General features: G+C 35.1%; 1 long non-coding RNA gene across 5 annotated transcripts; it reads left to right on the plus strand.

Moving 5' to 3' along the window:
- The first annotated feature begins 4,197 nt into the window (after positions 1-4,197).
- Positions 4,198-7,461, plus strand: LOC106418560. 5 transcript variants are annotated; one of them, XR_001283697.3, is made up of 14 exons: positions 4,198-4,278; positions 4,393-4,474; positions 4,737-5,015; positions 5,129-5,448; positions 5,530-5,607; positions 5,699-5,773; positions 5,871-5,983; positions 6,066-6,161; positions 6,246-6,318; positions 6,427-6,480; positions 6,584-6,684; positions 6,764-6,834; positions 6,926-7,103; positions 7,170-7,461. It is a non-coding gene; the product is annotated as an uncharacterized LOC106418560 (long non-coding RNA). The 5 variants fall into 5 exon arrangements; XR_002662181.2 differs by having other exon boundaries at positions 4,264-4,278; positions 4,393-4,462; XR_002662179.2 differs by having other exon boundaries at positions 4,200-4,474.
- The last annotated feature ends 3,510 nt before the right edge of the window (positions 7,462-10,971 follow it).

The raw sequence follows: 10,971 nt of genomic DNA on the forward strand, positions 1-10,971 counted from the left end.
CCTGCATGCGGCCGAGCTCATACGCATCAGGCCATCAAGTGAACATAAGTATTCCCCATTACAATTACTTACGGGTCATGAGCCAGACGTATCTCATCTTAAGACATTCGGCTGTGCCGTTTATGTTCCTATAGCTCCACCACAGAGAACAAAGATGGGACCTCAAAGGAGGATGGGGATATATGTCGGATTTGATTCCCCCACGATTTTAAAATATCTTGAGCCAACTACGAGTGATTTGTTTAAGGCCATATATGCGGATTGTCATTTTAATGAATCCGAACATTCGACCTTAGGGGGAGATAACAGCAAAATGATAAAAGAAATTTCATGGAATCAAACATCCATTTCTTGGCAAAATCCTCGAACTCAAGTGTGTGATCTTGAAGTTCAAAAGATTATACATTTACAAAAGCTAGCTAATCAATTGCCAGATTCCTTTGCTGACCCGAAAAGTGTGACCAAGTCATACATACCTGCTGCTAATGCACCAATAAGAATTGATGTTCAAGAGGGACACAATCAAGTTGCTACAGAGTCTAGCCAGCGTGTGAAGCGTGTGAAACGTGGTAGACCAATAGGTTCCAAAGATAAGAACCCTCGGAAAATAAAGAAAGGTGCAACCGAGGTTCATAAGATACCAGACACGGCCGCGGCCGATAAAGCCCGTGATGTGGCCGCGACCAACCCGGCTTTAGACATGGCCGGACCTGATGCCACTGATGTGGCCGGCCCTGATGTGCCAAACAATGATTCTTGGGACGCCAAGATTCATGGTACTGATGGTGCAGATAATAATGAGATCTCAATTAATTATGTCTTGTCTGGAAAACAGTGGAACAGAAAACATGTCGACATGGATGATTTATTTGCTTATAAAGTAGCACTTGAACTTATGGATAATGTGGATCAAGAACCCACGTCTATATATGCATGCATGCAAAGATCAGATTGGCTTAAGTGGAAAGAAGCCATAAACGTGGAGTTAGAATCACTGAGAAAGAGAGGTGTGTTTGGTCCAATAATCCGAACACCTCATGATATTAAACCAGTGGGATACAAATGGGTCTTTGTGAGGAAGAGAAATGAGAATGGTGAAGTCGTGAGGTATAAAGCCCGACTTGTTGCACAAGGATTCTCACAGAGACCTGGAATAGATTATGAGGAGACATACTCCCCTGTGGTGGATGCTACGACCTTCAGATTTTTAATAAGTCTGGCCGTGAGAGAGGGTCTGAATTTGCGGTTAATGAATGTTGTAACCGCATATCTTTATGGTCCACTGGATAATGACATTTATATGAAAGTCCCAGAGGGTATAGAATTGAGAAACAAATAGAGTTCTCGAGACCAACATTGTATTAAGTTGGAAAAATCTCTTTATGGACTGAAACAATCCGGACGAATGTGGTACAATAGACTCAGTGAGTACCTAGTAAAAGAGGGATATGGAAATGACCCTATCAGTCCATGTATTTTCATAAAGAAATTCGAAAATCAAGGGTTCGTGATCATAGCTGTGTATGTTGATGATCTGAACATCCTTGGAACCTCTGGAGAGATTTCCCAAACCGTTGAATACCTTAAGAAAGAATTTGAGATGAAAGATATCGGGAAAACAAAATTCTGTTTGGGATTACAGCTTAAGTACATAAGTGATGGTATCCTTGTGCATCAGAAGGCATACACAGAGAAAGTACTCAAGAGGTTTAATATGGCCGATTGCCATCCTCTGGCCAGTCCCATGGTCGTGAGATCACTCGGCCTGGACATTGACCCATTCCGTCCCAAGATGGACGATGAGGATGTCCTTGGTCCCGAAATGCCTTATCTCAGTGCCATTGGAGCTTTGATGTATTTGGCAACTCATACACGGTCTGATATAGCCTTTGCCGTGAATCTCCTGTCCAGGTTCAGCTCCTGTCCGACCCTTAGGCACTGGAACGGGATCAAACATATTCTTCGTTACCTACAAGGAACGAAAGACTTGGGTCTGTTTTATACTAACCATAATAAGGATGGTTTAGTTGGCTTTGCTGATGCTGGATATCTATCAGATCCACATCAAGCTCGATCACAGACAGGATATGTTTTTACACATGGAGGAACGGCCGTATCATGGCGTTCCATGAAACAAACCATCGTGGCCACATCATCCAATCATTCGGAAATATTGGCCATTCATGAGGCTAGCCGCGAGGTTGTTTGGTTGAGATCGATGATCCAACATATCCGATCAGATTGTGGGATGGTCGAGTGTAAAGAACCGACCATTATCTTTGAGGACAATGCAGCTTGCATTGCTCAGCTCAAAGATGGTTATATCAAAGGAGACAGGACAAAACATATTTTGCCTAAGTTCTTATTTACCCACGATTTGCAAAAGACTGGAGAGGTCAAAGTGATCCAAGTACAGTCTAGTGATAACTCGGCCGATTTATTTACTAAAGCACTTCCGACCTGTACATTCAGGAAGCTCACGCATCAGATTGGGATGCGTAAGCTGAATGACCTCCACTGAAGTTCTCATCAGGGGGAGTAGTACGTGTTGTACTCTTTTTCCTTCATCATGTTTTTGTCCCACTGGGTTTTTCATGATAAGGTTTTAATGAGGCAACATTAAGCGTATTACAATCCTTGTATGGTTATGGCATCCAAGAGAGAGTGTTATAAATCAATTGATGGATGTCCATAACCGGCCCGGTCCATAAACCGGGTCATCCGCAGGAGAGAGAGAGAGGAGAGAGAGCCGGCCTATTGAAGAGAAAGAGAGGCGGTCATATCATGTTTTTCTTTTCCTTGTATGATTATGATTTTCTTTCTTTGTAATCTTTTCATTATTATGTATTAGTAGTTTTTCCTAATCCTAGTGGATTTAGGTTTTGGATACTTTTCTTTTTACTTATCTTGTAAACCCCTATGTAAGGGAACACTTTATGATTAATGAAAGAACAGAAACATTCAGCTCTAAATCTATTGTTTCACAACAGTAAATATACTAATCAGTTTGTTTTTTACAAATATGTTTTCTATAACAGAATATACTCAACTAACTATTATATATTTGTCTTTGTTTTACCCTTGAATTTCAAGGTTAGTGATGACTAAAGAAGGAAGCTATGGAGAAGAAACCCAAAATGTAACTTCAATGAAGTTTTTTTTTTTTTGAAAAAAGGGTTATCATTATCAACGAAATTGTTGTTTCCATAGATATCTCTTTTTGGAAAACTCATAATAATTGTATTTTTTTTGTAAACCGTAATTGTTTTACCCTTCTAAATGTTTTGCTTCAAATGTTACACGCCTAATTTCTGGTCTCTATTTTATCCAGCTACCAAATGTGACTAAAATGGTATATAGTTTTGATATAAAAATAAATAAATCACTATCATTTGGTTAATCTAAAAATTATATGACTTGCGCTTTAAATAAATACAGATTTTGACACATAGAATACTTTAACAATTAGATTTTGACACATAGAATACTTTAACAATAATAATAAATATCAAAACAAACTAATTGCCTAAAAAAAAATTCGATCCAATTTTAAAAAATAATAAATTCAAATAACTACATTCCTAATTTTTCTCCCGGTATCACCACCACGTTCAGTGATATAATCAGATTTAAAACTGCATTTATCTCTTCTTCTCCAATGCATCATATTTTTTATTTTCTCTCTGTTCAAAGCTTCGACTGATGCAAATATCATACAAGTAATAATCTTTTAATTGTTAATTTCAGGTTGAATATGACATGTGAATATACTCCTGTTTTAATCGTCAACAATCAAGGTAACATTGGTATTTAGTATTTACAAATATGTTCTTTATATGGCTTATCTTTAAGAAATTAACTGTTATCTTGCTTTTGCATTCACCAAAACTGAAACAGAGAAGGAAGAAGATAAAAGAAAAAAACTAAGATTTAATGAGAATGAAAGAGCTTTCTCTCTCTGCAACAAACATAGTGAATCTTATATATATAAAAGAGACTTGTCTGTCTTCACAGCCCTCCACATCATTTTTCAGGATGTGGCATTTTTGGACACGTGTCACACTTTAATTATTCTCCAATTTTTTCGTTAACGAACGCTAAGTGGGTCATTGCAATTTCTGACTTTTAACCCAAACCAGGTTATGTATACACTTCTGTTCTCTTTTTTTATTCAGGCCCAACGTATCATTGCTTAGTGCTTAGACCCATTAGGAATATCAAAATAGATTATCGTCGCCGACCCTTCCCTTACCTGAAGCCTCCTTCGATGAACTTCCTGTAACGCCTTCTTTCTCCATTGATTTATACCTTAAATCCATTCATTAACTAGCTTTAGTCCACGCCTCCCACTCTATAGCATTTAATCGACCTCACCATCTTCATATGCAACAGACGGGAGGGCTCCTCCTATAAATTTCAACGCTCCGAGCGTTATACAGCTCCATCTCTGTGAAATCTAGAAGTATTGTCTCTGGTGATTACTAACTCCAAAAATGGAAACTTCCTACTCTTTTCTTGGTGATATGAATTAGTTTTGTCATTTCTTGGCTTTTGTACTCAAAATATCAGTAACTTTTTCTTCCTCATCTCTCTTTATGTAGTTCAGATTTAAAAGACAATGTTTTGTCATTCTCACTGGTTTGTTGCTTGATAATTTCATCTTGAACAACAAAGAAAAGAGTTATGTGTTCTGTTTTTTTTTTACTTTTTAATTTGGGGTGTCTACGATCTTTCAGAACAGGATTGGTGGTACTGGAATGGACATGAGAAGCACAGCCAAGGTAATCTTTTTATTTTATTTATACGTTGATGAAAAAGTTAGCAAATTTCCTGTAAAATAGAATCAGAATGACAAAGTTTAATGATCTCTGTTTGGTTTACTTTTACACTCTCCCTGGACCTGCAACCAACCATCAAAACTCCCAAAAAAGGAACTATGATGGTTCCAACACTTGGTGAAGCTCCTGGGGAAGATAGTGAAGTGATCTTATAGTAAGGTCTCTCCTGCAAACCAAGTAAGAAAACAGTGGTCTCACAGCTCTTGCTTACTACATGTAACGCTACATCTGAAGGACTATATGAAACAACTTTAATCCCGTCGTGCTTATAATCGCATGCTTACTTCCAGCCTTGCAGATTATACCATCAGCTCCTGCAAACAACAACAACACATGCCACAATGCATTTGTTGAAAGGCACAATAGAGGAGGAAGCGAAAGCTAAGAAAATTAATATCACCGTAAGCAGTCTGCAAATCCCATTGATTTCCTCCTTTAATCCCAGCGGTTTGATGGACATATAGCATATAGAAACATCGTCTGAAAGCCGCAACCAAATCTGATTCGTCTTCCCAAATCAGAGCTCCTGTATAACAGACTCCAAAGTTTTAAAGTTCGAGATTGTCTAACAAAATCTCCTCTTTATCACGCTCCGACAAACCAGACCCAGGTATGTTTCTACTTCGTTGTTGATTCTTACGGATACTAGAGAACAGCTAAATTATTCTAGCTTTGCCAACATAACATGCAGGTTGTGATGTCAGTCGGCCATGGTTAAACAATAACGTTTTGAGCAGTAGCAGCACTCAAGTTGTAAATGTCCCAAAAGGTACTCATCACTTAGTTCACACGCCACAGAGGACAGTGTAGAATTTGATGGTTCTCGCATCCATATCATAAATTAACGTCTAACTATGTAGATCCTTTGAGAAAGATGGCCCGAAGGAACATGATGTGGTTGTGCAAATCCAAGCTTCTTACACTCAATATGAAAGGTGAGTTGTGTTTCCAAAACAAACAACAAATTCCCTTCATCCAGACCCCCATTCATTGCAGACACTGAACATTAAAATTAACCAAAATCTTTTCCAGGTGAACAGGCTGAGGCACACACTCAGTGAAAAATTATAATGAAGCTGGTGAGTATAAAACTGCATTGCTCTGTCGCCCCTCTTCATCTCTCTCTGAAAAAAAAACAGAACAAGGTGCATAACTACTTTGTTTTTTAGTCTTACGGGTTTCAGAGAACACTTACATTTGTCTTGCTTCAAAAACATTACAACGCAGGTTCTGATATTACTCGGCCGTGGTTATACGAGAACTATCTGAGCAGCACTGGCACTCCAGTTGTAAATGTCACAAAAGCTACTATATCAGCGATGAGTAAGTTCAAACAATAATCAGGTCAGTGTAGAAAATTTATGGTTTTCACCACCGTCTCATAAAATTTACGGTCTTACTATGTAGATGCTTTGAGCAAGTTCCCCCGCACCAACAGGATGCTTTCGCGCAACGCCAAGCTTCTAAAACGCAACATAAGGTTAGTTGTGTTTCCAAAAAAGAGAAATTTCCCATTCATTCACAAACCCAGTCCCCTGCAGGCTGCAGGCATGCATTCAACCTTTTAACAACAATAAAACTGTTGCAGTTAAACATGCTGAGGAACACACATCAATGAGACATCATAACTCAGCTGCGCAAGGTAAATTACCATCTCTCTCTCTCTTTCTCTTAAGTAATACTTACAGAACTATTTTTGAAACATATCTTACTTAAACAATACAAACTCTCGACTGTCTTAACAGGCGGTGTATCAAATGACTGCACCCCGGTATTTGCTTCTGGTCCTCACCTAATCACATGGTTCCCGCATTGTTATAGCAGATCGATCTTGCCACTAGACACGGTAGAAACCTAAACAAACGGGTAAATTAACTGAACTTGATGTGTGTATAAAATTTGACTACTTTAAATTTACTTCTTAGGTACGGCACGCGATAACGAGCAACGCGGCTTCCAATTCGTGCCTTCAATGCATATGCTTCCAAAATCTCAAGTTAGATTAACTTCCCCAGAATTTAGTAAAATATTGAAATACTGCTATCTTTAAGACAACACTGACACCCATCTTTTGTTTGACTTCCCAGCTCTACGTTAGTAACAAAATTTTAATTACATTCCTTTGCATGAATCACTCAAACAACAAAAGCAGGGAAATGGGAGCTGGTTAGGGATGTTTACTATGGAAAGTCCATGAGCCACCATCACCCTTGAAAGAGCTTCTCGAGACTCCTAGCTTCCAAATCAACATCCATGTTGCCAACGGTATGCTAGCTTTGATCTATGGGTGCTGAAGTTGATAAACAGTCACATGACACGGGGCCCTTTTAGTTGCAGGATTCATGGCCATAACTACCACCAAGTCGGCTCCCTTTTACCAGTTGACGGGAAACAATGAATTAGACAATAGGAGGAAAGCGCTAAGGGGTCAACCATCCACAAATATGATTCCAGATGAAAGAACACATTATACAATAATAATTTAGTTAAATTAGATGATATAATTTAATAATAAATATATTTCAAGGAAAACAAAAGAGGATGGAGAAAGTGTACTTACAATATTTTTCAGATTTTATTAAACTCATGCCAAAGAGATAAAATAGTGAATTTGGTGAAAATATTTCTCTTTTTGGTTATTAAACATAAAATTGGAAAAACTGAAAATGATGAAAAACCACAATCAAAGATTATTACATAGATTATTTTCTAGATTTCATTAGACCCAGATGAACGAAATGTTAAAAAAATAGTGAATTTTAATGAATTTGTTTCTTTTTGGTTGGTAAACTGAGAATTAAATAAAAATTGAGAAATATTTTGAAAATTATTTTGAAAAACAAAAACAAGAGTATAAACCCAAAAAATAAAATGTGATTTTAGTATTTGGTAGATTAGCCAAAGACAATGGGATTTTAGTATTTGGTTAAAGGAAATTTTTAAATAAAAACATTGTTAGAGACACTCATAATCAGTGATAGAATTCATTCAGATATACCATAATCAAACATAAAACTTTAACACACAATTTAAAAATGTATTAAAAAATACTACACATATATAATCTCATGCAAATGCAAAAAAAGAAAGAGAGCATATTTGTATTAAAAAATAACTGAAATGAATACTGAAAATTAAATAGTACAATATCTTAAAATATAGTTGATAACAAATAAAAATTCAAACATGTAAGAATTATAAACAAATGTCAAATGTTAACAAAATAAATATATGATCTAATTAGAAAATAAATTATATTTATTATATTCAATTTAAAGTAATTTTCATTTTTTTATAAAATTAAAACATATTTTAATATAAACTCACCCGTCCGTAGGGCGGACCAACCCCTAGTAATATATAATCTGAAAACAAGTGTATCATTATTTCTTCTCTGATTACCTCTCTTATGTTAACCTATAAACTTTTCTATTTTGTTTCTGTAGCCTTGAAAAAATCTTATCTTGTGGCTAACAGATGTGATGCTGCTTTCAAAGATGTGGAAAAACAGAAAACGCTAAACTCTACCGAAGAAAAAGATATCAACAACTATGATGATACAAAAAGGTATCAACAACTATTTTTTTCCTAAGTTATCTAATCTAAATTTGACTATTACATACATGTTTAATATTATTGTTTTATTACTTTAATCCTAAAGAAATTTATATTTCAGGAACGACTTATTAAAATATAGTTAAAACTAATTATATCACGTATGATATTTTATATGCAAGCAAAAAGAAATATATATATATATATATATATATATATATATATTGACAAACAAAAATTGATAATTTAAATGCAAACAAAACCTCACCCGTGCTTAGCACGGGATGATATACTAGTAAGATATGAAACTAATGTGACAAGTCATAATATATGTCATACGTCTTGTACCATGTAGGACAGCATTTTCATCACTGAAAAACTGAAAGTTTTCTTTAAAAATATTAATATTATGTCTATATTTTTGAAGTACTTATACTATTAGTTAAAAGAAAAATACAATTTTCAGTCATTCATATATTATATGATTCACTATAGAAATTTTTATATTTTAAAAATAAATAAAACAGATGAATAAAGATAAAAAAAAATTGAATGAATCCTATGAAAATTTAGGTTTGTAAATTTTGAAACTGCTTTTTACATTAATATAAATCTTCTACCACATATATAATCACGCATAGTAAAAATTATTATAAAATAACTAATAGTAGCATAATAACACTACTTCACTATCACACTAACTATTATCAAAATAAACATATCTTTTTGCAAACTCAAAATAAACTTATATTGTTGTTATATATTCACAAAAATCAGAATTTTAATCAGAATTTCTTTTTTAACTTAGCCAAAGTTGCTAAAAATGCTTATTACCAATGGGGCTCAGTTTAAGGTGAATGAATGTGTTAGGATTTCACATCAAAATTTTGAATAGACAAACAATATATAGTATATAAAATGTTTGAGCTAACAAACTTATTATTATATATCAATTGGTTTCCGGGTTAAAACTCGAAGACTCTTATCAGTTCTTAGGTTTGTGACGATGACATATCGTTATTGTGGTGTCCGAGATACCCCATTTTCATACAAGCCACGGTTATTTATGGACGTCTCTTTCCATAGTTCCACTCAAAAGCCAAGCTTGTTATCTTCTCCTACGTCTTTTATAAAAATGTGTCCCTATTATTTTCATTATGCTTATGGTCCCCTACCTTTTTCCTTCTTCCTACTTTGATGATTATTCTCTACGGTCATCTTAGGTCCATAGAGAATCTAATATCCGAGAAAGATACATATCTATTTTAATATTTGAATGATCTCTTCCCATGAATTGAAAACATTTATATAGTTGGTACAATGTTTACCTAAATTGAAGACATTTATATAGTTTTTTTTTTGGTCTAAAAGACATTTATATAGTTGGTACAATGTTCTTGACAAACGTTAAATAAAACTTTTAAGTAATTCTTTTTTTTTTTTGAATTATACAGGGTATCCTGACCCCACAGAAGTGGTCCAGATTAGTCACGTGCTGCCACATGTCGGTCCCCTATCCCTGGCGATGCCGAAATGTTAATTCCCCAGTGGCCGAGACTCGAACCCTGGTGGCTTCACCGTATTGGACTTTTTTCCTCATGTTAATCACCACCAGACCACAAGCCTTGGTTTTTAAGTAATTCTTTACCAGTGTTTCTCTGACTTCAGTAGATTTAAGTTCTGTAAGTAAATATATGGCTTTAGTAAGAATATAATTTTTTAAGAATGTAATTTCTCTTTAGTGGTTCTTATTAGAAAGCACTAAATTTAATCTTATTGTGTGTTTATATATTATTTTGTAATTTTTAACTATTACAATAAATTTTATAATTTGTTATATTTTCAAAGAAAAACTCTCTAGCTAAAAAATTATGTATCGTGTAATAGTTGGATCCATTAAAATATTTTATCGATCTTAATCTTTTCTTTTATAAATTTTGATACAAGTTTATGTTACAACAAAATATGAAAAAACAGCCAACATGAAACAGCTAAGATCATTTCCGAAGCATCTCCTGAGCGATAAGAATATTATCAGAGATCAACCTTCCTGCCACAAAAGCCGACTGAGTTTCGGAAATGAGCAATGGAAAATAAATTTTCAGCCGCTGGCATAAAACCTTCGAGATAATTTTATACCCTACATTACAAAGACTAATAGGCCTCAATTCCGTCATCCTTGTGGGTCTCTCTGTTTTTGAAATCATACATATATTAGTAATATTTAATCATGTATCCATTTCTCCCGAGACCAAAAAATTATTCACCATCTCTACTAAATCATTCTTAATAATATGCCATGAGTGTTGGAAGAACAGAGCTGTCATGCCATCCGGCCCTGGCGCCTTTTCTGGGTGCATCATAAACAAAGCCTCTTTAACCTCCTCCTCCGTCGCTATCCTCAAGAAATGTTGATTCATCTGAGGAGTAATTCCCGGTGTAACCTCTGTAAGAAAACTATCGAATTCCGATGGGGAGGTGGTACTAAATAGATCCTCAAAATAATCAATTGCCACCTTTTCCATGCCAGTATCCTCTGTAATCTAATTCCCATCCACATCATGTAATCCAACAATTC

Source organism: Brassica napus, chromosome C9 (assembly GCF_020379485.1).
Source record: "Brassica napus cultivar Da-Ae chromosome C9, Da-Ae, whole genome shotgun sequence".
NCBI lineage: Eukaryota > Viridiplantae > Streptophyta > Magnoliopsida > Brassicales > Brassicaceae > Brassica > Brassica napus.